The sequence below is a fragment of the Micropterus dolomieu genome, linkage group LG16, assembly GCF_021292245.1.
Source record: "Micropterus dolomieu isolate WLL.071019.BEF.003 ecotype Adirondacks linkage group LG16, ASM2129224v1, whole genome shotgun sequence".
Taxonomy (NCBI): domain Eukaryota; kingdom Metazoa; phylum Chordata; class Actinopteri; order Centrarchiformes; family Centrarchidae; genus Micropterus; species Micropterus dolomieu.
Window position 1 is genome coordinate 10056635 of NC_060165.1, and position 8644 is coordinate 10065278.

Consider the following 8644-nt stretch of genomic DNA (forward strand, 5'->3'; position numbering starts at 1 on the left):
CACAGTTAAGAAACAGGGGTGAGTAAGAGAGAGGATGTCACCTCTCAAGTGGGCACCTCCCATCACAGATGTTTAACTGAATCACTCCCATGACACCTCCGCGAGGCTCCTCTGAATCCCAGTGCCGCCACATCAACAAACATAAAAACATAGATATCTGTTTCTGGATGGATCTCACTGCCAAGACCTTGGTTGATACATGAGAGGTAATTCAAAGCCCATCAAAGACACTTCATGTTGAGCCATTTGATTGTACAGTAATATTAGCAATGTGTGGCAACATGAGGGTTTTTGTGGCTTATTTCTTGCTTGTTTCAGTCTAAGATGCAGTGACACACACATAAGACAGCAGCAGACAATAAAGCTTTGAAATAATTCCTGCTTTGGAGTCAAAGCTGGGGCAAATATAACATTGTGTGGGATGTTTGATATTACCACGGAAACCCCATCTGTGTCCAATCACAACAAGGCCATCTGTTCAGCATAAAAAAATAGCTGAATTACATGAAGAAGAGTATGGGAGATCAGGAAACTGTATTTTCTTCATATATACTGTACATTAACTGCACATGTGGGCATGTAGTTCTGCCAACTGCAATCACAACATGTATTTTTCAACAATACACTGAAACCCTACCTGCTTACTTATTGTAGGTTACTCTGAATATGAAAACTGATCCCTCTTATATTGGCTTAGTTACTTCACACACATGCTGTATTGCGTCTCTGGGCCAGTTCACTTTAATTACACAGTGGGCTGAAGTCGGATCTTCTTGCCAGTGTACTGTCATTCCTGAAACCTATTTTCATTCATCAGTAAAGAATGAACGGATGAATGGAGGGTGATCCTTGGACAGCCCCTGGTGGAGATTATGATAAAGTGAACGCTGTAAGTATGAGTCAGAGCCCTAATTTGTTGTGGTGTCAGCATCCTGACCTATACTGCCACCAACAGTTCACAATGTAAAGCAGAGATGATCCTATGTAAAAGACTGTGTCTGTAATCTGCAGATTCTCATGCCAAGAATCATGAAGATGATTTTGATATATTTTGCAGTGGTGTAATATAGAAACTTCACGTCCTCCCACATAAGAATATGTCCTAATTTGATAAATAAGTTTTGAATAAAATCAATATATACTATATTCCGAATAAAGGTATAACAAGAAAAACAAACAAACAATATCAGTTGGGGGAAAAAAGGCTTTAACAGCAGAGAGAGCCCCAGAGCACTCATGTGTATCACACTGTAGTTACACTACAGTACTGCAGCTGCTACCTGAATGGGCCTGGTCTCAAGGGTCTTAATGTGACTGAAGTATCTGAACACTTTCAATTTAATCTGCACAACTAATTATTAAGAAAAAAATTACTGTGTCAAGAACCTAAATACTGTGTGAAGGTTTCAACTCTGTAATGGTATGATTACCTGATAGTTGTGTGTGTCCAGTGTATTAAGAGCGTGGGGAGGTTCTTTTTCACCAAACAATGAAAAAGCGTAAAAGATAAATGAACATGCTTTGGCTGTATCAAAACAAATCCCATGATCTCATAGGAAGAAATATCAAAAAAAGTAGAAGCTCCTCTGGTGCACAAAGAATCAATTCATGTCATGTGCAAAAGGTGACAAAATGTGAAAAAAAACAATATGACACCAAAGTGAACAAAGAATGATCAGCACAACTAACAGACTGTGTCATTCTTGAGACTTTCCATAGTAGCAGAGGGAGTCAAGCCGAGCCATGCCGTGAAGGGCCCCAAGCAGTCGAGCCGCGCTTAGCGTTTTTGCACTGCACTGCACAGCAAGGTAAAGTTGTTTACCTTGTTGATGTGTTAGAGGTGTGCTAGTCACAAACCACAGCAAGAGTCTGTCGCCTGCAGTGCTTTGCAGCTCAAAGCACTGGCTGTTACTGTTTCTACCGTGTGAACATGTTGTCCTCAAAGTTGATGCATTAGAAACAGGAAAAATGGGCAAGCAGAAGGATTTCAGCGACTTTGACAAGGGCCAAATTGTGATGGCCAGACGACCGGGTCAGAGCATCTGCAAAACTGCCGCTTTTGTGGGGTGATACCAGTCTGCAGTGGTTAGTATCAAAAGTGGTCCAAGGGAGGAAAAGCAGTGAACCAGCGGCAGGCTCATGGGCAGCCAAGGCTCATGGAGAGCAAAGGCTGGCCCGTGTGGTCCAATCCAACAGACGAGCTACTGTAGGTCAAATTGCTGAAGAATTTAATGCTGGTTCTCATAGAAAGGCATCAGAACACACAGTGCATTGCAGAATGTTGCTTATTGGACTGCGTAGCTGTAGGCCACTTAGGGTGACCATGCTGACCACTGTCGACTGCAGAAAGTGCCTACAATGGGCATGTAAGCATCAGAACTTGACCACGGAGCAATGGAAGAAGTGAACTGGTATGATGAATCACGTTTTATTTTACATCATGTGGATGGCCGGGTGCATGTGTGTCACTTACCTAAGGAACACATGGCATGGATTCACTATGGGAAGAAGGCAAGCTGGCGGAGGCAGCGTGATGCTTTGGACAATATTCTACTGGGAAACCTTGGGTCCTGCCATTCATATGGATGTTACTTTGACATGTACCGCCTATCTAAGCAATGCTGCAGACCATGATGGCAGTGGCCTCTTTCAGCAGGATAATGCGCCCTGCCACAAAGCAAAAATGGTTGGCCTCCAAATTCCCCAGATCTCAATCCGATCAGGACGTGCTGGACAAACAAGTCCGATCCATGGAAGCCCCACCCCACAATTTACAGGACTTAAAGGATCTGCTGCTAATGTCTTGGTGTCAGATACCACAGTACACCTTCAGAGGTCCAGTGGAGTTCATGCCTTGACGGAGAGAGGGAGGAAGTACTAATTGTATAAATTTGTGCCAACATGACCCACATACAATAAAACTAATTTACCTTATTTCACATTACCATTCAATTGCAGTGAGACAGTCTTACGATCTCGGGCAAGGCTCCTCTAATGCACATCATTTGAAATGTAATTTCCAAGGTCAGGGATCATTAAACTCCAGCGAAGTCGGATTTGCTGGGTGTTTTAAAAGCTCTGTTTTTAGTTACACTGACTAGCTATTAACTGTACACTTAACAATGAAATTGTTCTTTATACTACAAGTGTTGCTGGAGTGTATGATCTCTTCTAATAATTTAGGTTATCGATTTTTTAAATGACATAGGAGTTGTATCCCTGCAAAGTATGTCTTACAGTAAGACGCAAATGTCGTTCTAAAAACATACTGTATTCATTAACAGGCCTTAAAGGTGGTACTGGCATAAAATACCTGTATGAGATGCAAAAATATGGATTGAGTGAGCAGGTAGGAGTTCACGAGGACATCTATTTTGCACATGACACTTTTCAAATTTTCCAGTGACCCAGCTCTACTGAATGTGATGGAAGACGTAACAGCAGTTTAGAGGTTTTTTTCTAGAGAGAAAAACTTTCAGATAATGTACTTAACGGCATCTCTAAAATACCAAGCAATGACCCTTTCCCTCAAATTTAAAAAATATGCTTCTATGAGGAAAAAAAAGCAGAGTAGGCTACTGCCTCTGGCCTTACTTTCTCCGTCTTTCATGGTGTTTCGATTTGGTCTCCAGATTGCTTCACTTGCTTTAGGTTCGGCCTCTTTCCAACACCTTTTAAAGACACGAAGTGGATATGAGGGTCAGGAACAGAAAATAAGAGAGGTTTATTTTTTCTCTCTGCAATCTTCAAGTCTGGTGTAGTTGTGTTGCAGGCAAATACAGCAGCATGAATACAGAATGTCTTTTATTCTGTGTCCTTTGTGGATCAGAGCAGATCACAACGTCTGCAGAACACAATCTGACAGGACGCATGGCTTTCCATACAAATGTCTACAATTCCCTGTGAGTTAAGGCAGTGCATACAAGATCATAATTTCACTTTGGCGTGGTTAGAGATTTATGTAAATAGATATAATCTTGGAAGGAGGATTAAGATGAGAGTGCAGCATTTGATCTTCAAAGGGCTGGAGGTTATCTCAGGTAAAGTACAAGTGCAGTTAGGTTCCATAAAAAAATCTGACACAGAGTTAAACTTGTGTTCATTTCCATTACAAAGACAAGTGCCTCTTTCTCATTCTTGGCCAGCTTCACCTCAATATCGTAGCGCTCATCATCCACTGTGTCAATCTCTCAGTGCAAATCCTTACAGAGCTCCTGTGAAGAGAACAGACTGGGCTTCTTTAAACCACTACGGAGTGCTGAGGAAAAAAAAAACGGTAATAAAAAGAAAGAAAAGGAATGATTCATCATCAAATGGAATGTAAAAGCATTGGCTTTAAAATTTCAGTCAGCCGTCAACTAGACAGGAAGAAGGATGTCTTTTAAAGTGGATTTTTTTAGAAAGAAAAGTGTACAGCAGAGCGAGAGATGCTGTTTATCTGAAAAACATGTCGGAAACAGTTGTGGAAAGTGTCTGATATTATAGACAGAATGTATCCACATATGAACCTATTCTAAGCCATTCTGGACATCAGGACATGGGAACTGAGGAATACAATACATCCAGAGGCCTGCGATGAGGCTATTGAGTGTCCATGGCTCTTGGTAGTGTGAAACAATATTTTGACAGCTGTATGACAGCGAGGACAAATCTCAAAAACAATTGTAACGTAGTAGGCTACAGTAGCATTCTACGGAGAACAATACAGAAACCACAACATACCTACAATGACAAAAGATAAGATTGCATTGAGAATCCAATTGCCTGTGAGTCTATAGTGTGAGCAGGGAAAAGACATGTACTTTAAGTACCTTTGGTGTTGCTGTAAGCATGAATATCAGCTGTTTATTTTAATTAGTTATTTCACAGTGTGTCCTAAAAATATGTTGGTGAAATAACATTATTATCTGTATGAACTTGCATGAATCATATGGCACAATCCTGAAACTAGCTGTAAATACAACACTGACTTTACCACCTTTTAACTTGATATGGCAAACTTGTTAACAACCAGTTGCTTATTTAAACATCCAGCAAATTAGGAGAAATATTATCATTCATTTAGAGTTGTATTTCTGGCTATCTGATAAATGTAAGTCTAATATTCAGTCTCCATTTAGTGCTATTTTTAAGCAACTTCTTATCAAAATATTTGGTTCTTTAGCTGTTCACCAGCTGATTGCTAACTTTGCTGTTTGGTGCTGAGCAGGTAACGTACATCGGGTTTATCAAAGCTGCTGCTGGGACTGGCTTGATATTAGCAGTAAGAGTGAATAAAAGCAAAGTTGCGAGTTTTTAAACCAAAATAATGCGCTGAAAGACAATGAAACGTACCATAGAGCTAAGGAGAAGTACAGAGTCAGGGGGAAATCTTGGCACGAGCGACACCTTTCACATAAGAGAAATAATTTTATCCATAATTAATATAAAAATATAGATTATAGCAGATTTTACTTTTAACCAGGTCAATTATGGACACTACACAGACCAGTCCACAATAGTTTCAGATAATTGGAGCTGGGAGCAAACAAATCAGACATGTAATGCATTACATTTGAGGCATAAAGTATAATGATATTCACTGTACTGGTATTAATGATCGATTCATGAGCCTCAAAATACTAGTTTGGGTAAAAAATAATGTTTGATAGAAGGTTTGAAATGTTCAGCCTCATCTCAGCAGAGGAAATGGTAACCATTTTCATTAAACTGAGCAACTCTATCCATTGAGGAAGGTACTGTATGAACAAAAAGCCAGGCTAATAAAGAGTGCCTGTGAAAGATGTACATTTTATTTCCTGCAGTCATATGTGATGTTTTTAGTGTCATTTGAAAAGGCAGGTACTTTTATGAAATGCAAGATATCTTGATCTTTTCCCTGTACTTACCGGTGCAGCTGTTCTGACACCTGCGGTCCCCGAGCAGGAAGGTTGAGAGCACTTAGCTTCTCCGTTATCACTGCCTCTGCAATCTTGACTTCCAGTGAGGCCTCAGCCCCTTTTAGCAGCTTGCCATGTCGATTAACCATGTATTACGTTTATAGTGCATAGTGTAGACAGTGAACCCTATTCACTCAGTGTACAGTGTTGGCACTGTGATTCCAGTGCTCAAGCCTCCATTAGACTCTTGATACCTAAGGCTGCTGAGTGGATTATGCTTCACTGATAGCCTGCAGGGATGTAAACCAGTACAGATAGGTTATTTGGATATGAAAAGGCACTCCACACATGCATCTCAATTGGAGTGGTAAAATTTTTTTATTTTTCAAAGCATGGAACTGTCACAACATTGCAGATAATTGCAAGCAAAAATCCCCCTGGACTTAAGTTGCTGTAAGGACGTTTTTTATCCCCCAAACCTCTAAACAGCTGGCAGTGTGTCAGAGCCTATTGCCAGACCTGCTGTCGGGGAATGCAATAACGCACACACACACACACACACACACACACACACTTTTTATATTTAAATGCCTTATATACATACTTAAAGGGACTATATGTAGTTTTACAATGAAATGAATCACTTTTTTATTGCCTATTTGTGAATGGGTTGTAACCTCACATAAAAATGATCCATTTGCCGGCTTTCTCAATTACCTCTGACAGCCTGTAAGCTGCTTCCTCTTTGAAGAAATCTGGTCAAATATTCTTTGAAATCCATTGGTTTACAGAGACTGTGACATTCATGTGTGCCTACTGATTCTGAACTATACACACAGCGGCAACACCGCAGCTAACCAACGGCTCCCAGTGCAACACAGACTCCTTGTAAGGTTAAAAAAGTTGAAAAGGCTGAAGCCCGTCAGGCCAAATGTGAATGAGATCGTTGGGTCGACATCAGAAAGGCATGTGAGTCATGGAGAGACCGCTTTCTTTTAAAAACCAACCCAGCGTTGGTTTTCTTAAATATATTGTGATTTTCTGTTTTAGTTGGCTCAAGTTAGATAACGTTGGCTTGCTGGCTAACGCCGACCAATTGCTAAAGTTATCTGTTGCAAAATTCTATAGTCACCAGCTAACCCGATCCATATCACTATCCTGTGTACGGCCGGTAATATTTGAAAGTGTTGATGTTTTTGCCCCCATTCATCATGAGCTGAACTCAAAGATCTAAGACTTTCTTTCTGCACACAAAAGGCCTATTTCTTCTATCGTTCACAAATCTGTCAAAATCTGTGTTAGTGAGCACTTCTCCTTTACCGAGATAATCCATCCACCTCACAGGTGTGGCATATCAAAATGCTGACCAGACAGCATGGGTATTGCACAGGTGTGCCTTAGGCTGGCCACAATAAAAGGCCACTTGAAAATGTGCAGTTCCATCACACAGCAAGTTCTGAGATGTCGCAAGTTTTGAGGGAGCATGCAATTGACCCTTCGCTAAGCTGCAGCCCCTTTAGTTACTGTCCAACAAACTGTCAGAGTCACACTTTTATCGAGTGATGGCAAGTTCGACTCTTTTGACAGACTCAAATCTTCAAATCTCGTTCATTAAAATGAACTAATCTTTTTTTGAGTCATTTCGTTCATTTGAACTAGGCTGGTTATTGTGACGCTGCAGCCCTCTAGTGGGCAATTAAAAAACAGCGCCATTCTCAAACACGGAAGGCTGCCTGGCTTGCTTTATTTGACAAAGTATAATGCACAAATTCACCTCTTGATCACTCTCTATCATTATGTACACCCCCTTGGGCCCACAACCAAATTCAAACCATGTAAAAACCACAGAAATATGTTGTCTATATGCAATCCACTACTCCGGCTAAATCCTTCCATTGTCACAATCTTTCCTGAGTATACAACCAGACCAGCCTTATAAAGGCTTATATATATAATTACTATCATTATCTCTGAAGTGCTCATTCATACAGTAGCCTAACATCCCTCTCCATGAGTAAAATATTAATATCTGATTTGCGTATATAGAAGTAATAAGCTAGATACTATATCAATAAACACACTCTGATTAAAATTCAACCAATTTAATAATAATCTGGATCAAGCCACCAAGTTCTCAAAAGAACTCCAGCACAGAGAGAGGATCAAAGAAATACACATTACGTTGCGTTCTCTGGCGGACCCGGATCAGCTGTTAGCTGTTTACAGGGCTAACGCTAACGTTTCTATGTGGCTGTGTCTTAATATTTAAATGACTGGGTTTGTTTCGGAGAGGAGACGACCTTGGAGGTAATTCAGCTCCCGGTAAGAAGTGGAGCAGACCCAGAACAACTCTCATCAGCTTTTAGCTGTAAACACTAGCAGGACTAAAGTTACGGTATGGCTTGTGTTAAAACTATAACTTAGCACAACATCACTGTAATAATGTTATGCTTTATTAAATGTCACATAATTAACAAAATAGCTATATAATATCAATCCAGTGACTGTTACCTGACAGCCAACCTGCCTCTCATTTTCCGGCGCCGGCAGTCACTCAGACTGCCGAATGAACGAAAGACTGAGGAGGACCCATGTGAGCGGTGAACGAGTAGTTCATTCCTGCTCCACAGTAGGAGCTGTCACGTGACAAATAAACGACTCAAACCTAGAGACCCCTAGTTGCTATGAGTCGTGAACTAATCAGTTCTGTTTCCTGTGCAGCCTGCTTACCACAGCCCTGTAGCCAAGCTGTCAGTGACAAATGA